At 42.1% G+C, this 15,418-nt stretch overlaps 2 long non-coding RNA genes across 2 annotated transcripts; one reads left to right on the top strand and one right to left on the bottom strand.

The window, feature by feature from the left end:
* The first annotated feature begins 2,649 nt into the window (after nt 1–2,649).
* On the top strand, nt 2,650–9,159 carry LOC121876966. Its single transcript, XR_006090855.1, has 2 exons — nt 2,650–2,808; nt 7,266–9,159. It is a non-coding gene; the product is annotated as an uncharacterized LOC121876966 (long non-coding RNA).
* Nucleotides 9,160–13,969: 4,810 nt separating this feature from the next.
* Nucleotides 13,970–14,662, bottom strand: LOC121876965. The gene is made up of 2 exons (XR_006090854.1): nt 14,516–14,662; nt 13,970–14,335 (listed from the first exon to the last, which is right to left on the bottom strand). It is a non-coding gene; the product is annotated as an uncharacterized LOC121876965 (long non-coding RNA).
* Between the last annotated feature and the right edge of the window lie 756 nt (nt 14,663–15,418).

Here is a 15,418-nt window from a genome sequence, read left to right as displayed (position 1 = left end):
TTAATTATTGTAAGTAGGGCATATTGATTGTCGCAGTTACTTATATCATTGTATAAAACATTATGTTCTAAGAAATTATTATGTTATTTCTGTTACAGCATTTTTGATAAACAAATTGATATTTTTTGAAACAACAATTGAATTATGAAACATTGAAATATTTTTCTATTTGTCAGATAGTGTGAAGATGTCAAAATTGAAGACAAGAAGTCAGCTGTCAACCCACTTGAGCCTGCTAGTTGGTAAAGGGAAGGAGCTTCCTGTATCAGAACTTCCAACAGTGAGAGACATGCTAAGATTAGGGTTACTCCTTCGAGAAAAAAATGCAAAGGACAGAAGGAACTATACAGATAAAGAACTCATAAATGACATGATAGTCCCTCTTCTGCATCAATGGACAAAAGCTAATGCACTATTCAAACCACCTGTGATTAATCAGTGTCGAACTAACGAAATTATGGCACAAAGCAGTTGAAACATCACTTGGTAAAGGAAACTTGGCCAGGAAAAATGAATTTCTTCACACACTTGATACTCTGTTTGACCTGCAAGTGCTCCATACAATTATGTTCTGAATCCAACTGTTCTCACTCAGGTAAGAGAGAAAATAATTCCCACATTGATTGTGGTTGTCCTCGTGAAAAGAAGATCCCTGTTTTAGAGCTTGAATTTATAAAGGCACAGAGGACAAAAGCAGAAGGCCAAGGAAGTATGCAAATGGGTTCAATAGATTATTCAGAAACAAAGAAGCAGATTGCTAATGCCAAGAAGAGAGAACAAATCCAAGAGAGGGAACAAAAGAAGAAAATGAAGAGTGAAGAAGCCATCCAAAGAGAGGAAGAGCTGTGTCAAGATGTTTATCACTTCTTTGATAGTTCTTCTGATGAACAGGAAGCAACATCAGATGATAGTTCCAAAGAGCCATCTGAACCTTTACCAAAGAAAATGAAATACAACACAAGAAATATTTCAAACATTGCTTTAGCTAGTATTCGCCACCATGCTGAACTTCGTGAGGCTGCAGAAATTGCAACTGCCGCCGCTTGGATAGATGCAGGCCTCATCAGCCGAGAGGATGTATCTTTGGTGATAGATCATAATAAAATTAGAAGAGCACAAGAAAAAATAATGAAGGAAATATCTGGTGAGCATGAAAAAGATTTAAGCGAGGGAGGGCTCTCCTGTCTTTTGCTTGATGGAAGAATAGATGACACAAAAGTTTTGCTAGAAGTAGAGGGAGTGAACAGAAAGTTTCCAGGTCTCATCAAAGAAGAACACTACTCTGTCTGTTCTGAGCCTGGTGGTCGGTTTTTGTTTCACTTTGCTCCCGAAACTGAAGTAGAAGGGAAGAAACATGCAGAGGTCATTGCTGATCATATTTTATGTTGGGTTCAGGAGAGAGGGCTTGGCAGTTCACTGCAGGCTGTTGGTGGAGATTCAACTGCAGTGAACACCGGATGGCAGGGGGGTGTAATGACGCATTTAGAGAAAAAACTAGGAAGAAGACTTGTTTGGATTGTATGTGATTTACATACAGGCGAGCTACCTCTTCGTCATCTCATCCAGGAACTTGATGGTCCTACAAAGAGCAACAACAAGTGGTCAGGTCCCCTTGGCATCATGCTGGATGCAGCAACACAACTAGAAATAAATACAACCTTTCCAAAGGTCGAAGTTGGCCCTCCCCTTCCGGCGTTGTCTGAAGGAGTCATCAAAGATCTCGGCACAGATCAATCCTATGCTTATCGTATTGCCCAAGCAATAAGATCATTGGCTCTCTTGGAGATTGGACCTGTCAGTCACAGCTGTTGGTTAACTACAGCTCTTCGTTTCTGCAGGATTTGGATTTCCAAACACGAATTGAAGGGCAAAGTGCTGAAGAATTTGAGGTTAATTGTTGAATTTATTATTGGAGTTTAGTGTGAAACTTAATCCTATGTGGGTGGATCACCTTTTGTTTCAATTGCAGCTAGTAAGAACAGAGGAAGGTAGTGAGGGACATCGTGTTACCTGTGGCAAGAAGGTCCGCTTGGTATGCTCGATCAGAAGCAGTTTTGCAAGCAATGCTTTGCAGTCAATGTACCAATCTCCAAACCGAGGCTGTAGAAGTCATTCTAAAGATTAGAGGAACGCTAATAGATGACGACCAGTTGGGAGACTGTTCGTTTCATTCAAGAAAAGTTCCCCCAATAAACGTCAATGCCACCAAATTGTCAGAATTGGTTGACTTGAGTTTGGAAGTCTTAGAGTCACCATTGACAACAAGTCTAACTAGCCAAGAATTGAGAAACCTTAAAGAGACTCCAATGCAGGTGCCGAAGTGGCCTTCCCACACTCAAAGTGTGGAGAGATGTGTGAAAATGGTCACAGAAGCAGCGGGCCATGTTTACAGCCACGAGAGGCGAGAAGGTTACATCAAAGCACAAATAGCAAGCAGATTACTGATGACAAGAAACCAAAGCAAAGAGAGTATGAAGGCATTGGTTACTTTCAAATAGACTACGGATAATAAAATATAATAATTTGAAACTTGAAACAGTAACATGTGTGCAAACGCTGGTTATGTTATAAATTCACAAATATGTACATTTAAAAATCCATTTGATGTAGGTAGGACTTATTATAAAAAAAAATTATGCCAGAATATTGTTTTGCATGCTTAAAGACTACAATAAATTGCTACCAAATTACTCGATTTTCAATTTAGCCAGTTCACCCCCTAAATTGACACACCCTACCTGAGTGTCCAGACCCATATATTATGACGGCACCAATGACAACTGATGAAACACAGCTGACCTGTGGGAGGTGAGTAACTGTTATTTCACATGTTCTCGTTAGGTGTATAAGCCTATTCTAATACAGTACAGTACTTGCTGTTAACGCTCATAGGAGCGTTATTGGTTTGACGCTGGAGAAATAAACCCTCGACGTTGAGAGGTACCACATAATTCGGTCAAAGAACAATTCTCATATAACAAATGCTGTTATCTCGGGATACATAGTATGAATAATACAACCTATGTACAGTACATAGCCTGTTAACATCTTAAATATAACTCGCGTTTTATAACTGTTGATACATCAGATCAAATTACAGTACATAAATATACTTATTAAAGTTATTTAGAGTTTCTTGGCAGATTCTAATACTTCACGATCGCTCACGTCTTAGGGTCTAGTGGTCCGAACCGACGTGTCGTCTGTCCCGTAGAAATCGGTGGACTACCCTCGAGGGCCATCCGTTTCGTATTGAAGCACCTCGGCTAATTCGTCGTCAACACTATATCCGTTCTCTCCCGCCTAGTTTATCATCCCTCTTTCTGTCTCTTCTAGTTTATCTTACTGTGGCGGTAACACTTGTGTTCCTTTGAGACTGTTTTTACCTTATTTATCTAATGGCCACCCAATAGAGGTGGCTATGCCAAGGGATGGAGACCAGTGGGTTATGTAAGATCCCTGCATTGTTCTTGATAATTTTGTCAAGGTTTCTTTTGTAGTCCAGTACTGTTCTTGATTCCACAGCTTGTGCTGGCAGACTGTTCCATAGGTCTACCAGTCTGTGTAAAGTAGTATTTCCTTATATTTGTTCAACATGAGAACTTGGCCAGCTTGTAGTGGATGTGAGACTTTATCAAGTGCCCTAGAGAAATCCACATACATCCATGGTCCAAAAGTTTGTTGAACCCCAAATAAAATGAAACCGCACACCCGCATCAAACGAGAGACAGTCGAGTCAGAAACTCGTTCCTTTTGACTGACCGTACAACACATCCACTGGTAGACCTTGGTCCATGTGGTCTGTTAAAAATTCAATGAAAATGACATAAGTTTGTCAGCAGAATATTCTATCCATGAAATCATGTTGTGATGCATTGATTAAATTGTACTCAGTTGGATGATGAGGGTGTCTACTGGTCTGGAAATGGCAAACAATTTTAACGGAGGCTGGAAAAAGTCGGAAATTTTATGTGAATTCAGTGCAACTTCAAAATATTGTTATTTTGACAGTAATCAATGCTGTACTGTACTGTATAATAGGTAAATAATTTAATTTTTAGATGCAAATTCCAGTAAATAGACAACTCCAGTAAGTGAATTGTTTGTATACCTATAGTATCATATTTTATGTTAGTGATCAAATAACAAAATATTACACGTCACAGCTACTGATTCTGCAATGAGTATTGTCATAGATGAATTGTTGTTTGTTATTTAAGTGGATGAGAAGTGTGATTTTTCAGTTGTCACTGCTAATGACATGGTTACCCTTCTGTGCCACCACAGTTGGAACCCCCGATTACATCAACTTTCCCCCGTGCTATCTGGATTTTGGTCGGGGATACTTGTGTCCGGTGCTGGACCCCAGGCCGGTTTTCAAGAGGATCTAGATTAAGCGAGTCCGGGCTAGAGGGAGTTTACTGTACTATAATGAAAGCATCTTTATTCCTTCAGTATGAAATCAACCCTGAAGATGTCAAATATTTTCTGATTTAATAAGTGATATTTTCTCAACCATGTCGTACAACCTTCATCATGACTATGTGGTTATCATCGTACTCCGGGACAATACGATATTAACTTCTCTGTACCAGTATTTTGGGACAACACTTAAGTTCTTTAGGGAAATTGGGACTCAAACAGACTGTCAGGTTCAGGAGAGGTCAAAAGAATGGCTCTTAAGATAAAAGTGAATACTAAATGTAGGAGGATGCACCTAGGTCACGTGTCCCAACCGGACGAAGAAACGTCATTAACGGAGACCAAAATACCGTACGAGAAGGACCCGGGAGTGTATGCGACACGTAGATGGTCTGTCCCTCGTAACGCTTTTCGAGTATTAGGTGCTTCCCGTCCGAAGTACCGTGACCCCGTTTGGTCCCTCCCCTCCACCTGTACTTCCCCACCTCCACCTGTACTTCCCCACCTCCACCTGTACTTCCCCACCTCCACTCCCCCCACCTCCACTCCCCTCCACCTCCACTCTCCCCCACCTCCACTCTCCCCCACCTCCACTCCCCCCACCTCCACTCCCCCCCACCTCCACTCCCCCACCTCCACTCCCCTACCTCCACTACCCCACCTCCACTCCCCCACCTCCACTTCCCTACTTGCACTCCTCCCACCTCCACTCCCACACCTCCACTCCCTCACCTGCACTCCCCTACTTGCACTCTCCCACCTCCTCTCCCCCACCTCCACCGACGGAGGGCTGCAGTTCACAAGCCGGGACTTTGCTGCGTTCATCGAGCGACGGGGAGTCCGGCAGGTGTTGTCACCGTCCCATTACCCGCAGTCCAACGGCCACGCCGAGGCTGTTGTCAAATCCCTGAAGCACCTCATCCTCAAAGTGGCCACTTCTGGGAATATCCTCAACTGCGAGGCCTTCGACCGGGGTCTCTTCGAACTCCGCAACAACCCAGCTACACCGGATGCTCCCCTGCCCAGGTCTTGTATCCCTGCTCACGCTCAGTCCTTCTCCAAGGAGTGGCAGGTTAAGACAGAGGATTGCGGCCGCCGAACGAGTTCGTGACGTCGTCGCCCGCTAATACTACCACGCCCGTTCTCTCCCCAAGTTGAGTGTCGGCACCCAAGTCCGTGTTCAGGACCTTATCTCCCTACGTTAGGACAAAGTGGGCGTAGTCATGGGTCTCGGTAGATCACGGGACTACCAGGTGCTGTTACCCAGTGGTCGCGTGTGGTGGAGGTAACCGCCGTTTTCTCCGCCCCGTAACAACGCCTTCTGCTGACCCCGTCACCAGTGTTGAGTCCTGTGTCCTCCCCAGTGATCAAGTCCCTCGACGCTCAGAACGGATCCAAAAGAAAAGGTCCGCTCAAGACTTTGCTATGAGCGTATAGAGGGGGGGGGGTTATATGTGTATGTTGTATGTATATTATGTATTCCATTTATATATATACTACTTATTTAGCCTAGCCAGCAGCATGTGGCAATGCATTTGTTATGTCCCACACGCTTAGATAATGTGCCTGGCGACATATGGAAGCTGCTACATGTCGCCTGAGGGCTCGGTTGTTGATAGAGTAGGGAGTGCCGTCTTGTTGTATTGTAGTGGGCTACCTCCGCTATATAAGACCTAATCTCGTGGTGACCTACCTCTTTCTACCAACACCACCTCCTCCGCTCCTGCCTGGCGGCCCTCGCTTCCGTCGGCGAGCATGGCGAGCCACAAGCTGGTCCTCCTCTGAGCACCCTCACCAACCAGATCTCTCTACATCACGCTTGTAACCAACCTGCCACTTCCCAGCACCAAGCTGCTCTGTACATCCAATACAATATGTATACAGAGAGCACATTGTGAGTTTCCTTTCTCCAACCAATATCTCATAACCCCACAAATGGTGACCCCGGAGATTCGCACTCACACAGGATGGAGGAGAAACCGATCACTCTCCCAGTCTTCAAGCAACATGGAAGACTGGCTTATCCACACAGAGGCAGCTCTCATCGGCTCTACAGGTACTGTCTCTACACCTCAGGTTAGACACCGTAGAGCAGCTCTGCTACTCTAAGCAGACACCAGCTCCTCTTCCTGCCCCAAGCACCACGTCCTATCGACCCCAGCAGGCGCATCTGAGGACTCTGTACCTGCCGAGAGGGAAGCACAGCATTCGTCGCCCCCACACACCGTTGTTTTTTTCCCTCCGGCACTCCCACCTGCTGTTGTAGACCCTGCTCCTATTATAGACCCTCCTCCTGACGTCGCCCCTGACCCAGTGATCATGAGGACGCTGCCCCTGCAGCGACAGAAGCACAACATTCATCGCCCCCACACACCCTTTTTCTCCCACAGATCTCGTGTGTCTAGACTCGAGACAGTTGTCTCCCCGAGCGGCCGGGTCTTTCACGCCCTCGCCGTTATGTCTCGCATGTGGCATGCACCGCCGTTTTGCCTCGCATGTGCCATGCAACCCTGCAGACAACAAGTCTCCTGGAGGGAAGGGGGGAGTATCGTAGTGGATTCCTCCCCTACAAACGCTGTTTGTCGCAGAGTAGCCGACCCCGCGAATTCCCCAGCGTATGCGTCGTGGTCTAGGTCAACCAGCGCCGCCTTAGACGACGGAGGTCAACTATTAAGCCACGCTTATCTCCGCTATATAAGACCTGACCTCGTGGTGACCTACCTACACCAACCAGCAAAATAGAATTCTACGAGTGTTTCTGTTCGCCCCTGTAGTTAGAACCGAATACCTAGAACATGTACAAATATATTATGCTTATTTTTAAAAAAAATTTCTTATTCCAGGTGTTTCGCATATTATCCGAGTCAACAGAAGGAGTTCGTCTTTACGATCAGCTCCTTCCGACCATCTCCGAGATGTCATCCGGAGAGTTGAAGTTTGCTCTTGCCATCCGGTCTCTTCTCCAGAGTATCGTCAGAGGTACAATGATTTATATTAAGAATATCTTCAATATAATTAGCCCTACCATTTCAAGTGGATGAATGTTTAATTAGTAAGAATCCTGATACCACTTAAAAAGTTGTCAATTTGCTTTAAAAGGGTATTTGTGGGGGATAAATGTAAAGGTGTACATATAAATGCAAATATTGAGTGTTTTATTATGAGGTACAGCACAGTACAAGCTTTTAGGTATGATTTTGTCACCGCTAAATCTGCATTACACATTTTGTAATCTACTTTTATTTCCAAAATCTGGTTAAACTGTCTGGGTTTTTCTCACAGTAGGAGCAGAAATAGGCACTCCTTGATTAATCACGCCTCCATCACTGTGTCAAGCTCTGCTGACCTGGCTCTGTCAATGGAATGTGGCTGTGTACTATTTACACTTTGGAGGTCACATTGAAGCAACACTTAGCAATGATAGGGAATTACGCAGTGCAGTATATATTTTATTTCAATATTGTTGCTGCTAGTGAGTTGTACTAAACAAGTATCCACTATGTATTTCATAACATTGTAATTTGTTTTGGCATTCTCAATTTTTGTTTCGGATATACTGTATATATAGGGATGCTGTAATCTAAAATTAGGTTTTGCATACATCAAGAGTACGTTTGTGGCTCCTCACGAGTTGTACTTGCTCAGAAATATATACTGTACAGTAATGTTATATACAGGTTGCACTTAAAAAAATCCAAACATCATTTATCCCCAAACTGTGAACATCCAAAAGTGATCGCATTGATTATAAAAATTTACCGCGCTGCCAGATGATGGCGTTTCAGCACACTAAGCTAAGATATCATCACCGGGGCATTTTCTCGTAGTCGGTCACTGAGTTACACCCTCCGACTCGCCGTCACCCGCACTTACGAACGGGATCCCAATACATTCACCTCAAAAAGTTGTAATTAAACTGTCATTATTTTCATCATTGTTTAACAGCACTTTATGTTATGTAACCTAAAGTATGGGTCCAGGAACTTATCCCTGTTGTAAGTTGCGGACGGCCTGTATTATTATTAACATTATATTTTGAGTTCCTTAGTTTAGTGTGTTTGTTATACCTGTACATGCAGTATTATATATTAGTTTATAGTTGTCATATATGTAGTATTTTATTTGGTGCTTAATGAAATATTAGGGTTTTTAATAATGACCTTGAGTTAGCCAACAAGTTCAGTTATCTGAAACATTTTGGATTTTTGAAGTGGAACCTATATTTCAACTCCCTCCTCAAAATATTAATGTACTATAGGAACAGAAATGGTTGATTTAAATTATTGCTCCAAACTGCACCACACCATAGTGCCATCTTTGGCATATACAGTAAATGAACTTTTGTAAACTGTACTGTACATATTTAATGTCACATGATGTGACAATGTTTGTTTTGTCAAGTGATGTATAGTGCATGTCATTAGTGTAACGGTCGGTGCCAAATCATCGTTATTTGGCGCCATTCATTTTTAGATATACCTGTATCTCATTTATGAGACATTGTTTATCTAAGCCAAGAGTTGTTACGTCTTGCATATTTCATCTCCGTCGTCAGAAAATGTAACGGCGCGATGTTGAGCAATTTGTTGCCAGACTATGGATGATAGATAGGATCTGTACATATCATATTAAGTCTTCAACACAAGATATTTATTGTCAACTCTAAATTAAATATGTTGTGAATAAAACTTTTCAATTTGTGTTACCAAAGTGAGAATAAAAGATTGTCTCCGGCCAGCTTTTTTCTTTTATTATGTCCCGTAATATTCCCCCCGCCGAGAGCCTCCGTCGTTTGCTTTTAATGTATACGGAGACCGAAATCACAAATTTACGGTTTACGACGAGACGCGAACGTGCAACGTCACGAAAGAAATATTGGCCGAACATTTATGGTAAATAATTTATTTCTTCACTGCCACACGATCAGAGTTTCGTTGTTTTACCCCGTAATTTCCTTCATGTTTCGTGCCCTGCCCGCTATGGGTGATTTATGATCGTAGATAGAGAAAAAAAATCTTAAAATTAAAGAAAAAGTTGTATCATTTTTATTACGATCATGCAAACATTTGTGGATAAAATGAATGAAATAGAAAAACTGCTTCTGGTGTTAAACCACGGCTTTGAGACTGTCTCGGCGACCGACGCCGAGCCCACGTGTTTCCGAGGGGCCGTCTCCACCTTTCAGTGGTGTCCCCGAAGATACTACTACTACTACTACTAATGTTTGGAAAGGCAGTTGTCAACATACCATCTGGAAAGGCTTGTCACTGACTTGTCAGATTCAGAAGAGAAAATGTCTTTAAATTGCAAAAACTCCTCTAGAACAGATGCTTCCAGGTCACTGGAATAGGTACTGACAGCCAATGGTGTCATACTCCGTTAAGGTAAACCGCTTCTTTATTTCTATTCATTCGTAATATGGTGTAGAAATTGTCCACCTTGGATCAAGTTGAGTTTCAGTGCCAACTGATTCATCCAAGAAATGTTTTCTCTTTTTTGTTGTCGTTGTAGACAGGCTCGGCAAAAGCCCTAGCCTGATCTTCTATTTCATCCAACTGACCCCGTCTCATTTCTGAGACGAAGATGATCAAGCTCTCATACAGTTTCACAACTGACAGAAGGTGGGTGTGAACTTTTTGAAGTGATAAGCTGGTTGCATTAAACCTTGTTAAGATTTGATACTATTTTACAGCAAGAAGTGGTGTTTCAAATGGTTCCATTCGTCTTATGAGGCCTTGACCTTGAAGCTACTGTCGGAACATATTTTGTTCTCCAGTGCTGACTTTATCTCAAGGTAATGTAAAAACACTGCAGCCAGTTTCTGAAAGGGATTTCGCTACAATCCCTTCAGCCGGTAGTGCAGCTGATGATCCCAACTATATGTGGAGGTTGAGAAGTAGTTGTATAAGGTTTGCAAAAATCCGGAATTTGAAAGAGACCCAAGGCAACTGATGTTCCTACAAGGTTCAAGGAGTGACCTGCACAAGGGACGTAATATGCCAGCCTTTATTCTGGCAGTGTAAATGGCTGACATATTGGCAGCATTGTCATAACTCTGCCCTCAAGACGAACTTCTGTAATTAACTGTACAATAGTTGAGGCTATGCTCTGTGCACCATGGTCATGTATATGTCTATGAAGTTATAAAAATCGCTCAACTATGAATGTAAGTTGGTCAGTATGACTAACATCCGGTGTGGAATCTACACTAACTGACTAATATTTGTCTCGTTTCACTTCACTTATGATAATTGATTGACCATTTGGTCACAAATCGTTTTTGAGAGATATGAAGTGTTTGCACAGCACCAGATGCTGTGCAAGAAAAGTGTCCAATTTGGCCAGGAGTTGCAAGGTAATTGCCATTGTTGCTAGAGCCTATTCTTTCATCACTACCTCTGAGAGGAAGACCTCTCGATGTTAAAATTTGTAGTGTTTCAACTATGCGCAATAGACGTTCTTTGCATTATTTTCTCTCCAATTGTAGTTGCAAAGCCAAAGTGGAATGAATTCGCCTTGCTGTAATTGCCCTCACACCCCAACTGAAATTTGATGCTCTCTGCCACTTTCACGTTCGGCAACTGTACGCCGGCAGTTTTTCCAGTCGCTAAACGCATTGAACGCCAAATACATCTCCAGTTTTTGGAGAATACACAAGCCATTCCCTTTGTCATCATGTAAACAAGGATTTGGGCACATACCGAACTCTTTCCTTTTCACTTGTTGAGAAGTGACCTTGTTCACAATTTAGATCAAGAGAATGATTTAGTAAATAGTCAATGGGTTTATCATCAACTGTCAGCCGGATCACTCGACACCGGTTCCATAGAATGTTTCTTATAATTCAACTGAGATGAATCGGACGAAGCTTCAGTCACAGGTTGGAGAAAGGAAACTCTTAATGGTGGTTTTCTTCTATAAAATATATTATATACAAAAGAGTCTGGTGGTGGGAAGTTGGTGCTTGGAAGAGGAGACGAGACGCGGCGTGTTCAGGAACGTAGGGTAGAATGAATTTCAACGGCGAGACCGAGAGGTCATACACTCGGCTACCGGAAGTAAACCCGGATGCCAGCGTCGCAGGTGGCGACCCCCCCCCACCCCCGTGAGAAAGTCGCCGAATCCCGTCTCATTGGAATGCGGCTAGGCTCGTCAGTTTGTAGGAGAGTATCCACTACGGTACTTGCATTGCTGTAGGTGGCGATTTACTTAATCTCAGCTGACCTCGTTTCGTCATCCGAATCACTAAAGTGAACCTCTACTGTGTCATCCTCTGGGAGTTTACTGTCACTGGGCTCTGAATCTCCTTTTGGTTTAAAAAAATGTCAGCTTTGGCTACTTTTAAGTTCCTCTTTCGTGAGCAGGGCCTCTCTACATATCAGGGCTGGTCGACTTGAAACCACACGAATGACTCCAGTCATGTCTCACTTTTGTGTGTGTTGGGAATTTGTACACTATCAATAAATATACAGTTAATGAAAAATGTCTCAATGTTTTAATTTCCTCAATATAACTGCATATGGCTTCCAAATTCTGCAAAGAAGTGTTCAAATTTCAATATTTTCCCGGGGGGGGCTTACAGCTCCCCCGGAACTCCCAGATGTTTAGGCTCGTTTCACTCGCCACCCCACAAAGAGGCTGGCTGCCCATGGGTAGTGTGTGCAGGTCAGAGTTGGCGGTACAGTGTGTGAGAAAAGTGTTTCAATACGGTTGGTAAATTCGATTTGACGTTCGGGCATCAAAATGATCTAATTTCAGTAGTACTTGGAAACATGTGGCTATCCCCAAGGACAAGCCACTCGTGTAGTTTTACTAACAACAAAGACAGTTGAAGCTTTCACCATCACTTAATGGATGTTCCAACTATAATCAGATATCTAAGTTGCCTTAACATATACCACCACTGTTGCAATTTCCAATTCTGTGTCGTTATATTAAAGGCCCGTCGTTGAGCGAAATCATGGTCAGCCTGCCTGGTGGTATATAAGTATTACAAATGTTATACGTACGTGTTCCCCGCTCAGTGTATAACCAAATGCAATGTACAATATTGGCGTGACAGGAGATTGTTTATGTAATGAGGACATTCGTGTGTGTTCTTCGTTCTCGTCCCATAGCTTCCTGTTTATGCATATCATAACTCAATCCATTTTTATGGATTACAAATCTCACCTGCAAGTAATCTTCCTCGAGTACTTCATAGCAGGTATTATGCGAGACAAACTTTGTTTCGATATCCTCGTGACGTGTAGGTGCATACCAGTTGAAAGATATACAAGCGTTGCCTCTAGAGATATACTTTCCCTCATATTGGTATCCTGGTTTTTTTTATATATGGTTCCACTTTCGCTCGAAATTTGTAAAAGGTGTTAGAGTCCTTTGTCATGTCTCGCTCGTGTCCATCTTGCCGTTCACGTAAAATCGTGGCATGACTTCAATACTTTTTTCCGACCTAACCACTCTATGCACCATCCCCTTTTTCTGCATTTGCACATAGCAGCAATTATTATAGTACACAACGATATGATCTTTGCTTTTCACTGTCGGGCGATTATTCGTGCGATCGTAGCGTATCCGCCACTGCAGACCACTTACTAGCGCCCGACTATGACTGACGCCAATCACCCCCGTGTGTACAACACACAAGCTTTGCCCGGTAAAGGGTCAAAGCCCGCCGGGCACTGCTCGATCGTGTGGACGGGGCTTTAGGAACAAGGAAGTCTCGGGTGCACTCTAAGATGGAAAGAAAACGGAGGACTCAGACGTCCTGAGAAATCGGACGTCTCAGACGGGTGACTCGTTAAAGAAGGTATAGCTACACGTTAACTCACAAACCACCCTCCGCTTTTATTCTCCTTCTGTACTTCCCACTTAACTATACCTTGCTCTAAATATCCTTGTTGACGGTTCTCTTATCTCTGACATGCACAACCGTCGTTATTACATCTTTAACCCACTTTGCTTTTTCAATTTCAAAGCCTTTCCCATGTTGAACAAGTAAAAGGCAGTCTTTTGAGATGAAAATACTCTAATATACATTGCGGCGGAAATGCAATTGAAGAAGCGTTTTAGAATTGTCCAAACTACAGACTACATGACCAGACCTCTAATTTTACCTTGATTTCGACTGAATATTGAAAGACTTGGGTCTATATTTAGTATTGCAGTGGTCATAGATGGAAGTTCATATTTTTATTTATAGGTTAGACTTTCATATGTCTTGCTTGGAATTTAGTATTTTACCACTTCTGGTTTTATTAGACAATACTAAGATTAGTTTAAACCAGTGATGATCGTACTTTAGTACAGGGCCACTGTGGACTTTGAACGATTGGAAAGTAAAAAGCCACACATTAATGTCATCATTTGTCTATTGGGTTATGTTGTGAAAAAGTAATACTAATTTAAGAGGAGTAGAGCTGTATTTCCCGAAGCGTTTAACACCATTAAGTAGAGTATTTGAGAACTATTTATGGGCAAACTTTCAAACAGCAGACGTAGTCGAGATTTTATTATACTCTGGGTTTTGATTTAGTAAAAGCAAGGATTTGGATTATTCCATAAATAGAAAAACTTTATTGGTTACATATACTGGATATTCAATATGTACAAGTTTGACTTTACTTGCACAGAATGTAATGCAATACAGCTCATGACCCACAAATGGGGTAGAAGAAATAACAAAGCAGTTTTTTTGGAGACCAATTTCTTGTAGTTTAACACTAGGAAACTCACTGTAATGCTGTGGGAAGGATCCACTAACCGCGGTAGAACTGGAGTAGGAAAGGAATTGTTGCGATCGAGTTCTCCAGCAACAGGTAAATTTTGTAGACGCTCCGAATTGTTCTTGTGGTGACACTGCAGCTACCTCGGTCAACTCGTATAGGGTTCATGGTCGTTTGATGAGCGTGTTCTAGAAATAGCAAGAAGATTAATGTTATGTAAGCCTGGTTTAACGCGAAACTTATTTAAAAAGTTTAGTTTAGGTAATATCAAGACTAATAAAATTTCCTTTTTTTTTTTGTCAAGTGAAATTTTAAACAATAGCTTCCCAATCGCCAACAAATAATTTACAATTTGAAGATACACTTACAGTACAGAAGATGTTGTAGCGTCGTCGCGTGCCAGTGTTCTGTGTTGACGTCCGTCTACCAGGCTTTATATACAGGCGGCCCACACTCCCTGACCAATCACAAGCTGTTTTAGGTGAAATTGTAGCCAATGGGAACATTGCCTTGTTATGACGTCAAAGTGACACCATGCCGGAGGGAAACGCCGGCAGGTTTGGTTGTTTGATGACGAGTAAACGATTTAAACTTTATTGTGACACGAAAGTAGTGTAAAACGTGAAAGGAAAATATTATGAAATCGTATTCACTGCTTTTCTTATCTTGGATAGAAATTGTGAATATATTACAACAGCAATATTGGCCTCAGTTTAAGTCTGAGACATTGTTAAGACACATATACATCCAAATAGTACTATTGTAATATTAAAAAAGTCTTAAACTTAAATAGAATAGTCTAAAGAAGTTAATATGAGGAATAAAATAAGATCACAGAGAGAGAAAAACAATGAAGAACAAAGCACCGAGTTAATATTAACCTTTACTTGAAATTGACCATAGAGCAGAAACAGTAAAATTAACAAAAGACAGACATATGTTACAACAATGGAGAAGAAAACGTACACGTTACAAGAAAGTAGAGTAGAGTTGTGAGCAGGGCCGGATTGAAGAGTGGGCAAAGTGGGCAGTTGGCCAGGGGCCTCCACATATTATAATATTGTATTGATTTGGTTGATTTTATTTTCAATCTTTAAAATTCATGTTTATCACGTGATAGAAATTAGGCTAGCTACTCGTTGAAATTGACGACTGGGTGGTTTTCCTATGAACCGTCTATTTTTAATGAATGCTGTGGTGCTAATAATATGATATTTAGAATTGCGGAACTCCCAGATGATTAGGTTCGCTTCACTCGCCACCCCACCCTC

Source organism: Homarus americanus, unplaced genomic scaffold, assembly GCF_018991925.1.
Source record: "Homarus americanus isolate GMGI-L3 unplaced genomic scaffold, GMGI_Hamer_2.0 scaffold52291, whole genome shotgun sequence".
Classification (NCBI taxonomy): domain Eukaryota; kingdom Metazoa; phylum Arthropoda; class Malacostraca; order Decapoda; family Nephropidae; genus Homarus; species Homarus americanus.
Note: the sequence above shows the minus strand (reverse complement) of the source record. Positions and strands in the feature narration are given on the sequence as shown.